This window comes from Palaemon carinicauda, chromosome 2, assembly GCF_036898095.1.
Source record: "Palaemon carinicauda isolate YSFRI2023 chromosome 2, ASM3689809v2, whole genome shotgun sequence".
Lineage (NCBI taxonomy): Eukaryota > Metazoa > Arthropoda > Malacostraca > Decapoda > Palaemonidae > Palaemon > Palaemon carinicauda.
In genome coordinates, this window is record NC_090726.1 from 61,603,997 (window position 1) to 61,613,181 (window position 9,185).

A 9,185-nucleotide genomic window follows, 5' to 3' on the forward strand; every position below is an offset into this window, starting at 1 on the left:
TATGGATGAAAATTCTTTTGATATTAATATGGAACCAGTGCGATGACTGACGCCTCTATTGGAATCGATGCGGATCTTCTGCTACCGTCGGGTAGACCCGATATAGCCTAGTTTCCAAAATGTCACTTTTGTACAATAATATTTATAAACAACGAATAATATTTATAAACAACGAAGTACCGCATCAACTCCGGGAGTATGTCCTTGAACCTGAAAAGTTTACCAATATTTAATGTTATTATATATATATATTTATATATATATATATATATATATATATATGTATATATATATATATATATATATATATGTATATATATATATATATATATATATATATATATATACAGTATATATATATATATATATATATATATATATATATATATATATATATATATATATACAGTATGTATGTATATATATATATACAGTATGTATGTATATATATATATATATATATATATATATATATATATATATATATATATATATAATATATATATATATATATATATAATATATATATATATATATATATATATATATATATATATATATACTGTATATATTTAAACTTAAAATTAACATGTGGATACAAAGTACTCAGGGCAGTGGTGAGCTCGTTTCTGATAAAAGCATCTTTTACACATACGGTATTGATATTTTTTTTTTTTTTGAACATCGGGATATTTAAAATTAGGCTTAGAAATATAATTTAAAAATTTACTAGTAAATCTGTCAAAAATGTGTGTAAAGGTAACTTGTTTATAAAATGGTTTAAAAAAATGAAATTTCTGTGGCAATTTATGCCACTTTGAACATATGGAATATGCTCTATATTAGTGTTTGAATAGCGCAATGCTTGAATGATCTAGCACAATTACTAAAGAATTAAGACCCAAACCGGTGTATGTCTTTTATTTAAAAAAAAAAACAAGAAAATAAAATAAAAGACTAAGAAATCCGCTATTTGAGCAGGATACTCTTATATCAAAAATGGCAACTGGCCAGGTTTCTATCTCCATGGTAAACCTGATATTTTGGCGAATTCTCTTAACATATTCCAAAAAGGAGTCAGCATGTGATTTTTCTCTTAAATAACAAAAAGGTGTCAACGTATCTTATAAAACAGGGGATGGAATGCTTCGGGACACTGTTCAAGGCAAATTTCTTCCAAATGGCGCAAGGATATATAGGCGAATGTAGGACCCAAACATAACCCATTGCCATACCATCAACCTGTTTGAATAACTTTTTTAAAAAACAAAATGAGTATCAACTACTGTGAGTTCAAGGAGTTTTCTGAAAATGTCTGTCAAAGCCATTGAATATGGTATTTTCGGTAGGAAAAGGCTTACTAAGAATAAATTCGTTTCACGAAGCGGTACATTTGTAAACAATGACTCGACATCCAGACTACCCATAAGTGAATTACGGGAATGAATTTGGCGGAGTTCTGAAGAGTAAATTGGTTATCGGTTAAATGTCTAAGGAGAGGAACTAGGAATTTGGCCTGAGGGATACAGTAGTCTTATGGACCTTGAGAAGTCCATACAAAACACTAAAAGTTGAACCTGAACTATGTAATAATGGATACAGGTGATAGTAATATTTTCTTACTGAGTCACCTGTAATTACAGGAGGGTCTGTTGGAAGCGTTAGTGTCTGTACATCAACTTCACATTCTATATCACTTTTATCTGTATTTAAAGTGAAACTGATATCATCAGCAGAATCGCTTTCCATTAAGTCCATCTCTTCTTCAGTTGTGGTAGCTGATAGTGGCTCTGGTTCTTTCTTTTTCTTTCTTGGCACTCTGTTAAGCTTTCTTTTCTTCAGTGTGTCATGCTCTGTCATATTCTTGCTACATTCTTTTTGAGTAATGATTTGGCTTTGCATACTAATCGTTCTTCTTGTAATTTGTGGTGTTCCACTTCTTCCTCTACTGTGCAAAACTACTTCTAAAGTAGTTTCTCTCTCCTTTTTAACCAAAAGAATGTTAAACTTCATTCCTGTAGGAGCCCTGGCCTGTACTTCAGCTACAAGCATCCTCCAGCTTAAATGTTTAGCATACAGAGCACCTCTTTTTTTCAATATCTGTCTTGACATCATCTTGTAGTTCAGTCTCGTTTCCAGTGACAGTCTCATCCCAATGACTACAGCCAGGCAATGCCTGTTCCTGCAGAGATGAAAGTGCTTCATTTGAGATCTCCCTCGCTACTTCAGATTCAGGAGCTGGTGAAGTGGGATCTTCTGTCATTGTGGCAGCACAAGGCTGTGCAAGACTCTTGATTTTCTGGTGATGACGACTGTGCTTCTATATTCTCTTTTCATGAGTTATATCATCACATAGTACAGGATTATTTTCAGCATCCCTGGGGCTGCCTCTTTCAACCCACCTCTTGTACGTTTCCATTTTCAAAGGACAAAAACGATCACTCTGGTACTTTTCTGGGTTTAGTGGATAAACACCGGTTGCATAAAATCCTGCTTTTATGTTCACCTTGGAAAGTCCCTTTTGCCAAACTTCAACATATTCACAAAGCCCCTCTTTTGCAGTGGTGCTCGTGCTCCTGTTTGATGCACATAGCACATCAATGCTGAATCATAGTAAGATTTTAATGGGCCAAAGCAAGCAACATCTAATTGCTGTAACATATCTGTACAATGAGCAGGTAGTTTAATAATGGAAATATTTTCTTGAATTGCTGTTTCTACTGTTGCTACTGATGTATGACTAAGATGGCCATCCAGTATCAGTAGAAGAGGACGTACATCTTTAGTTTTTTCAACAAAAGTTTTAAAGAAATCCTCAAAAATAGCACGGGTCATCCATCCTGACTCGGACAATGCATATTGAGTTTCTGGTAATGCATCTGTCCCAATCCATGAGGACTGCATATTTTTTACCTTTGAATATGATTAAAGGATCCAGTGCAGTACCATCTGCACAGCATGTTGCCAAAACACTGATGTTTTCACGGTTAGTTCCACTAGCGAGTCTTACAGTTTTGGCTCCTTTTGTGCCTAAAGTTTTTGTTTTTGATGGGTCTTGTGGAAATCCACTTTCATCAAGATTCCCGATACACTCTGGACGTTCCATGATCTCAAGTCTTTCCATTTCCTTTTTCAGAAGCTCGTAGAAACCATAAATTACGAATGGATCACTTGTTACACTCTTACGTGCAAGTTGCATCATTCCACCAGTTTTTAACGTCAAATTGTGCCTACGCATGAATGCGACTGCCCAATCATAGCCAGGCATGCCATTTTTGAAAACTGTTTGGAGTCCATTGCCAAGTAAATACTCTAACAATCTCACGAAACTCGAACAGAGTTGGTCCTAGTCCCATGTTCTCCATTCTCTTGACTGTATCAGCAATCTTCGCTTCCACATTAGCAGAAAGCATCGTCTTCTTTCCCTGTAACACCATAAAAATCATATATACCAATGTATGTTCCACTGTGTTAGGTATGAAGCTTTATAAGAAGTTATACAGTATATACGAAAACACACATAATATATATATATATATATATATATATATATATATATATATATATATAACAAAAATAACTCGCCCTCATATCTTCCTTGAAAGGCTGTTCCTTTTCGCTTCTTTTAACATGCTTTCTCAAAAGAGAAAATGACATGTGATGCTTGACACTCGTTGCTCTGATGGAGGCACCATCTTTTACTTCTTGTACAGCAAGTTCAAGTGTTGCTTTCGTGTATGGCTTTTCAACCTTTCTGTATATCCTGGACATTGTGAGACTCGCCCTACGGCTCCTTACTTGCTACTGATCATGACGTGCTTGTGCAGATCAGTGTTGCCAACCCTCTCATCTTGTAGGATACCAATCAATTTTTTTTTACTTTGAAAAAGAGCCTTTAGTTGATTAAAATATCCAAGCACATATTTCAAAAATGTCATGTAAGCTTTTGTATATGGATTGTTAAATTCTTTCATTATAAGTTATGCTGAAATAACCTTATCTTTTATCTGGGCCTGAAAGAATAAGAGCTTTAAAACTTCTCACTGATTCAGTATTCGTTCAATGCAGTGCTGCATTGCAAGCCATCTTGTATCAGCAAGTCTAAGCATTTTGAGTCTTTCAGCAGCAAGATATTCCTGTAATTCTGCTAACTCTGCCTGCCTTTTTGAGCTGTGACTAAAATATGAAGCAATATTTCGAACGAAATCTTCAATATTTCTCGGAAAATTACTTGTTGCTTTGCTAGCCACTATATGGAGCGAATGACATATACATTTTAAAGTAAAGAAGCTATAATTTGCATCTCTTTGCAATTTGGTCATGGGAGTTGTGTTTTTCCTACTAATACACTTGCATTGTCTGCTGCCCTGGAGATTATGTTGGTCAAGGGAATACCTTTCTCTACAAAACATGACTTTACTACTTTACTAAGAGTCTCGGCATCACTATTTCTGGCATCGTGTGAAATTGCTTCTAACAGCTGTGTGACAACTCGACCTTTACCCTCATCATCAAAATATCTAACTGGCACTGCAATAATCTTTACTTTAGATATATCTGTACCTTCATCTACTAAAATGGAGAACTTTTTCTCTTTGAGTCTCAATCAATTTTTTCCTGTCAGCTTTTGCAATAACATTTTTAATAATGTAAGAGCATTTTGTTCTGTGCCAAGAAACACCTTGGATGACATCACAGTTAAGTATACCAATTTTTAAAGCATCAATTAAGTAATCAATAGTGTTCATAGATATGTTATGTTCAGGAAATACCCCACTTAGTATTATTTCTAGCTTCTTGATATCATCCTGTGTACTTCCAGTTCCTTTACTAGATTTACCTCTCTGAAAAAATTAACTTGCAGATGGTTGACGTTCAATTACTTTAACTGATCTCTTGTGCGATTCCCTGTTACTGTGTTTTACCTACCCTGTGTGTCCTGCTACAAGTTTACTATTGTACGCTTTGCAGAGGGCAAGAAAAGGGTCATCCTTGACTTCAATTAACCATCCACGAAATTCATCTTTCTGAAACCAGAGCCATATAGAATCATGGATAATATAACGTAAACTCGATATTGACTTTTTATACAAGGAAAATAGAATTATTTCTCATTTATATGTAAGTGGCACGAACAATTCTTTATTCCTACAAAATACAATGAGAAAAAGACTTAATGAAAAATTTAAATAAATGAGTAAGACTTTGCTTAATTCCTTCACAAACTATGGGTTTATCACGGGTGAGTGGGGGTTGTCTACAAATATCGTGTGTGTGTGTGTGGAATGTTTGTCTATTTCCAAAAGGAAAGTAAACTGAATTCGGTTACTGTGCCCCTCCCCATGAAAACAATTAATGCCTAGTGCAAATAACCTAGTAACAGAAATCAATCGATCTTAGCAAGTTAGGCCTAACCAAAGAGCCTACGTATACCTACCTGCCCTAACTTATGCCTAGTTTATTATGTTTCTTGTATGATCATAAATGGATGGACTATTGCCACACCATGTAACCATTCATTGCTCCCTTACGAAACTCCAATAGGCCTATTCGAAATTACCTTGATCTAACCTATCATACAGTCTCACCTAGATATTTTAATATTTTGTTGAATTGTAAATAATAGTCTTTCATAACCATACCTGTAACCATTCTTGTCTAAATCGCTGCTTTCTAGGAGGGGATTTTTCATTTTTCGAGAGTTCTCCTCTTCTCTGTCTTAATTTCTAAAGTGTACTCGGTCCAGCTTTATCCATGATCTAAGAGTATTCAGTCAGTCAGTCATAAGCTAGAAAACAGTCTTCACAAAAACCTTATGCAGGTCTTACATGAGCGTACTACCACCACCAAAGTGTCAGTGACACATCCAGACTACATACCACCCGGTAATGGTTATTATTTACCTGTGCAAGACATGTTCATTCTGAATGTTTGCATTATCGGAAAATGAGATTTAAAAAAAAAGTGGGTATGGTAGTTTATCATATGGATTTTATAGTGGTGTAGCACTGAAGGTAAAGGGCAGTTAGACGAAAATATATATTTTCATATAAATGTTTAAAAGTCCCTACGTTTTCAGAAATTTTGCAAGGGCGTCCCTACGGCAAGAAAAATGAGTTAAATGTCCCTACGGTTGGCAACACTGGTGCAGATGGGAATGAGTCCTCTCAGCAACGTGTTTCAACATGCTAGAGCCACTGCCATTCTCATAACCTCTCACAACAGTAGCAGTACTAGCAGGTTTAAACAATGGGTAAGATGGAATCAAGATGGGGTGAGAAAAAATAAGTTTAGGGTAAAAAAAAGTCATGTTTGGGGTAAGAAAAAATATAGGCATTTGATCTTTTTTTACCCCACATAAGGATATTTTAAGGGGTAAGAAAAAATCCTCCCACCCCCCCTCAGGGATGGCGGCACTAGGGGTAGGACTAGGAGGGTCCTTCTACTGACCTGAGCTTCTCCTTTCTCTGGGGGAAGACGAAATCAAAGTTTACACGAGTCACTATAAAGTTTTGCAAAACTTTTTCCCACTTTTTTCAGACTTTAGTGCATAGTAAGTATATATATAAGATGAATATTATAAAATATATATGGCGTCAACTGTACAAAAGAATACTATATATATGGGGCCAAAGCACATCGAATGTTTTGACACAGCACTATTAATAGATTGATTTGTTCTTACCCCACTCACCCCTAGATTTTTTCTTCGCCCATTTTACTATATATGTGTATATATATATATATATATATATATATGTGTGTGTGTGTGTGTGTATATATATATATATATATATATGTGTGTGTGTGTATATATATATATACATATATATATATATATATATATATATATATATGTGTGTGTGTGTGTGTGTGTGTGTGTATATATATATATATATATATATATATATATATATATATGTGTGTGTGTGTGTATATATATATATATATATATATGTGTGTATATATATATATATATATATATATATATATATATATATATATATGTGTGTGTGTATATATATATATATATATGTGTGTGTATATATATATATATATATATATATATATATGTGTGTGTGTGTATATATATATATATATATATATATATATATATATATATATATATATATATATATATAGGCCTATATACATAAATTGTACTGTACCGTACTGGATATCTTGTGTTCGGAGGGAGAGAGGAAGAGAGAAAGCATTTTACTTGTATAATAAGCAAATGGGAATAGAATTTATTCCTTCTAGTTATGACAGTTTTGCAATAAGAAAAATACTACCTCTTTCACATGAATATGAAAAAAAGAAATACCTTGCACATGGATAGTAAAAAAAATTCTTTGCACATGCCTAAGAAAATAGGAAATACCGTACATATTGATAAAATAAAATAAATACTTTCCTCGAGGATAAGAAAAAAAGAGAAATTCGTTCACTCAGTTTTACAACATTCTTAAGGTTGGGAGCCACTGCTTCGATACTCGAGATTGCATATTCTTGGACAGTGCATTAAAATTTGGTGTAAATGACTGAGCAGCGGGCAATGTCCTTTCCACTTGGACATTACAATAACTGATAATAATGGTAACAAGATCACAGTGAATCAATATGTAAAGTATGATTCTGATCAACCTTATGGACGGACGGTAGACTGTATGGTACGCGTATGGAATATAAATTATACAACTTACAGAATGGCAGTTTTCTTTAGATTTAAGAAATAAAGATGATTTCCTCAGATTTAGAGAATGTGTCAGGATTTATTACTAATGTCAAATATGTGATAATAATAGCTTCATTCATAGAAAGAATAATAGTGATTTTCATTGATTTACTGCCAGAATTTGTTTGAAACTATCAAATTTGAGCCCCTCTATGATATTCTGCCAATAAACTATTTTCCACAACCTGTCCTCGACTTACCAGCGCACTTCAGTATGATTATGATGAGACATGTTTTATACCTGTGCGTTCGCCGCTCGGACCCCCTAACTGAGCATAAATCCAGCTCAGTAGCCTCTGCATTTAGCCTAAAATTTCTACAAAACACATCTATTTACGAAACTAAAATTGATAGTTTTCTTGAAATTATTAGTAGATTGTAGGAGAGACTTAACAAGAATAGTGCAATAATTTTCAAAAATAATAAACACAGATTAGCGTAGTTTTTTTTTTTTTTTTTTTTTTTTTTTTTTTTTTTTTTTTTTTTTTTTTTTTTTTTTTTTTTTGCGATGACACAAGGCCAGTACCGAGCACTGTTGTCGGCAGGATTAGTACTCTATTGACCCTGGTTGTCGGGAAGTTGCTTTCAGTTGTTTATGAACGTAAGATCTGATGAAAATGCACTTCTATAATAATAACTTCCGGAAGTATATACTATATATACCGGTATATATGGCATAATCAGAGGTGAGGTTTTATATATATATATATATATATATATATATATATATATATATATATATATATATATATATTATATATGCTATGTTTGTATGTATGCATGTATAAATAATTCAATTTCTAAATATATTGCTAAACTGCATGGCAACAGAGACTTTTGGGCCAAAAGTAATTGGGGGGGGGGGGGGGGGGGGAGCGCTCATGCTTGACATCCCTAATTTATAGCAATCACGACGAGCCAGTCTGGCGAGAACCTTGGCTATCGCATTGACACATGGGTATCCAGTAGATTTCCCTGGATCCAGTTTCCATGTTTCCATGTTTCTCTTCAGGATCCAACTGACTAACCGAATATGTTCAATAATATCAGCTTGAGTCATGCCAGTATCAGACAAGACAAGGATGACATGACGTACACATATATGCCTACCCAGAGTCAATATATTTGTATTGACTCTGTGCCTATGAGTCAGTCGTGGCATGTCTCGGTCTCAATCTTAAGCAATGACAAACAGATCTAGCTAGTAATGAACAGTTTCGTAACTGTCATACCCGTCTTTTAAGTGCTGGTATCATAGGAGTGGTATTGTTTGACACACACACAAACACACAAAAAAAAAAAAAAAAAAAAAAAAATGTTGGGAAAACTACTCGAAGAACTCGAGATAACTACCGACAGACAGTGTATTTAACTGTCGTGCTTTTTGCGTCATTCTTTATGATCATAAGAAGATCGACAAATTATAAATTTGTGTGGACAACCATTT

The 9,185-nt window shown here is 33.9% G+C and overlaps 1 pseudogene; it reads right to left on the bottom strand.

The window, feature by feature from the left end:
- Nucleotides 1–2,002: 2,002 nt before the first annotated feature.
- On the bottom strand, nucleotides 2,003–3,771 carry LOC137618004 (uncharacterized; annotated as a pseudogene).
- Between the last annotated feature and the right edge of the window lie 5,414 nt (nucleotides 3,772–9,185).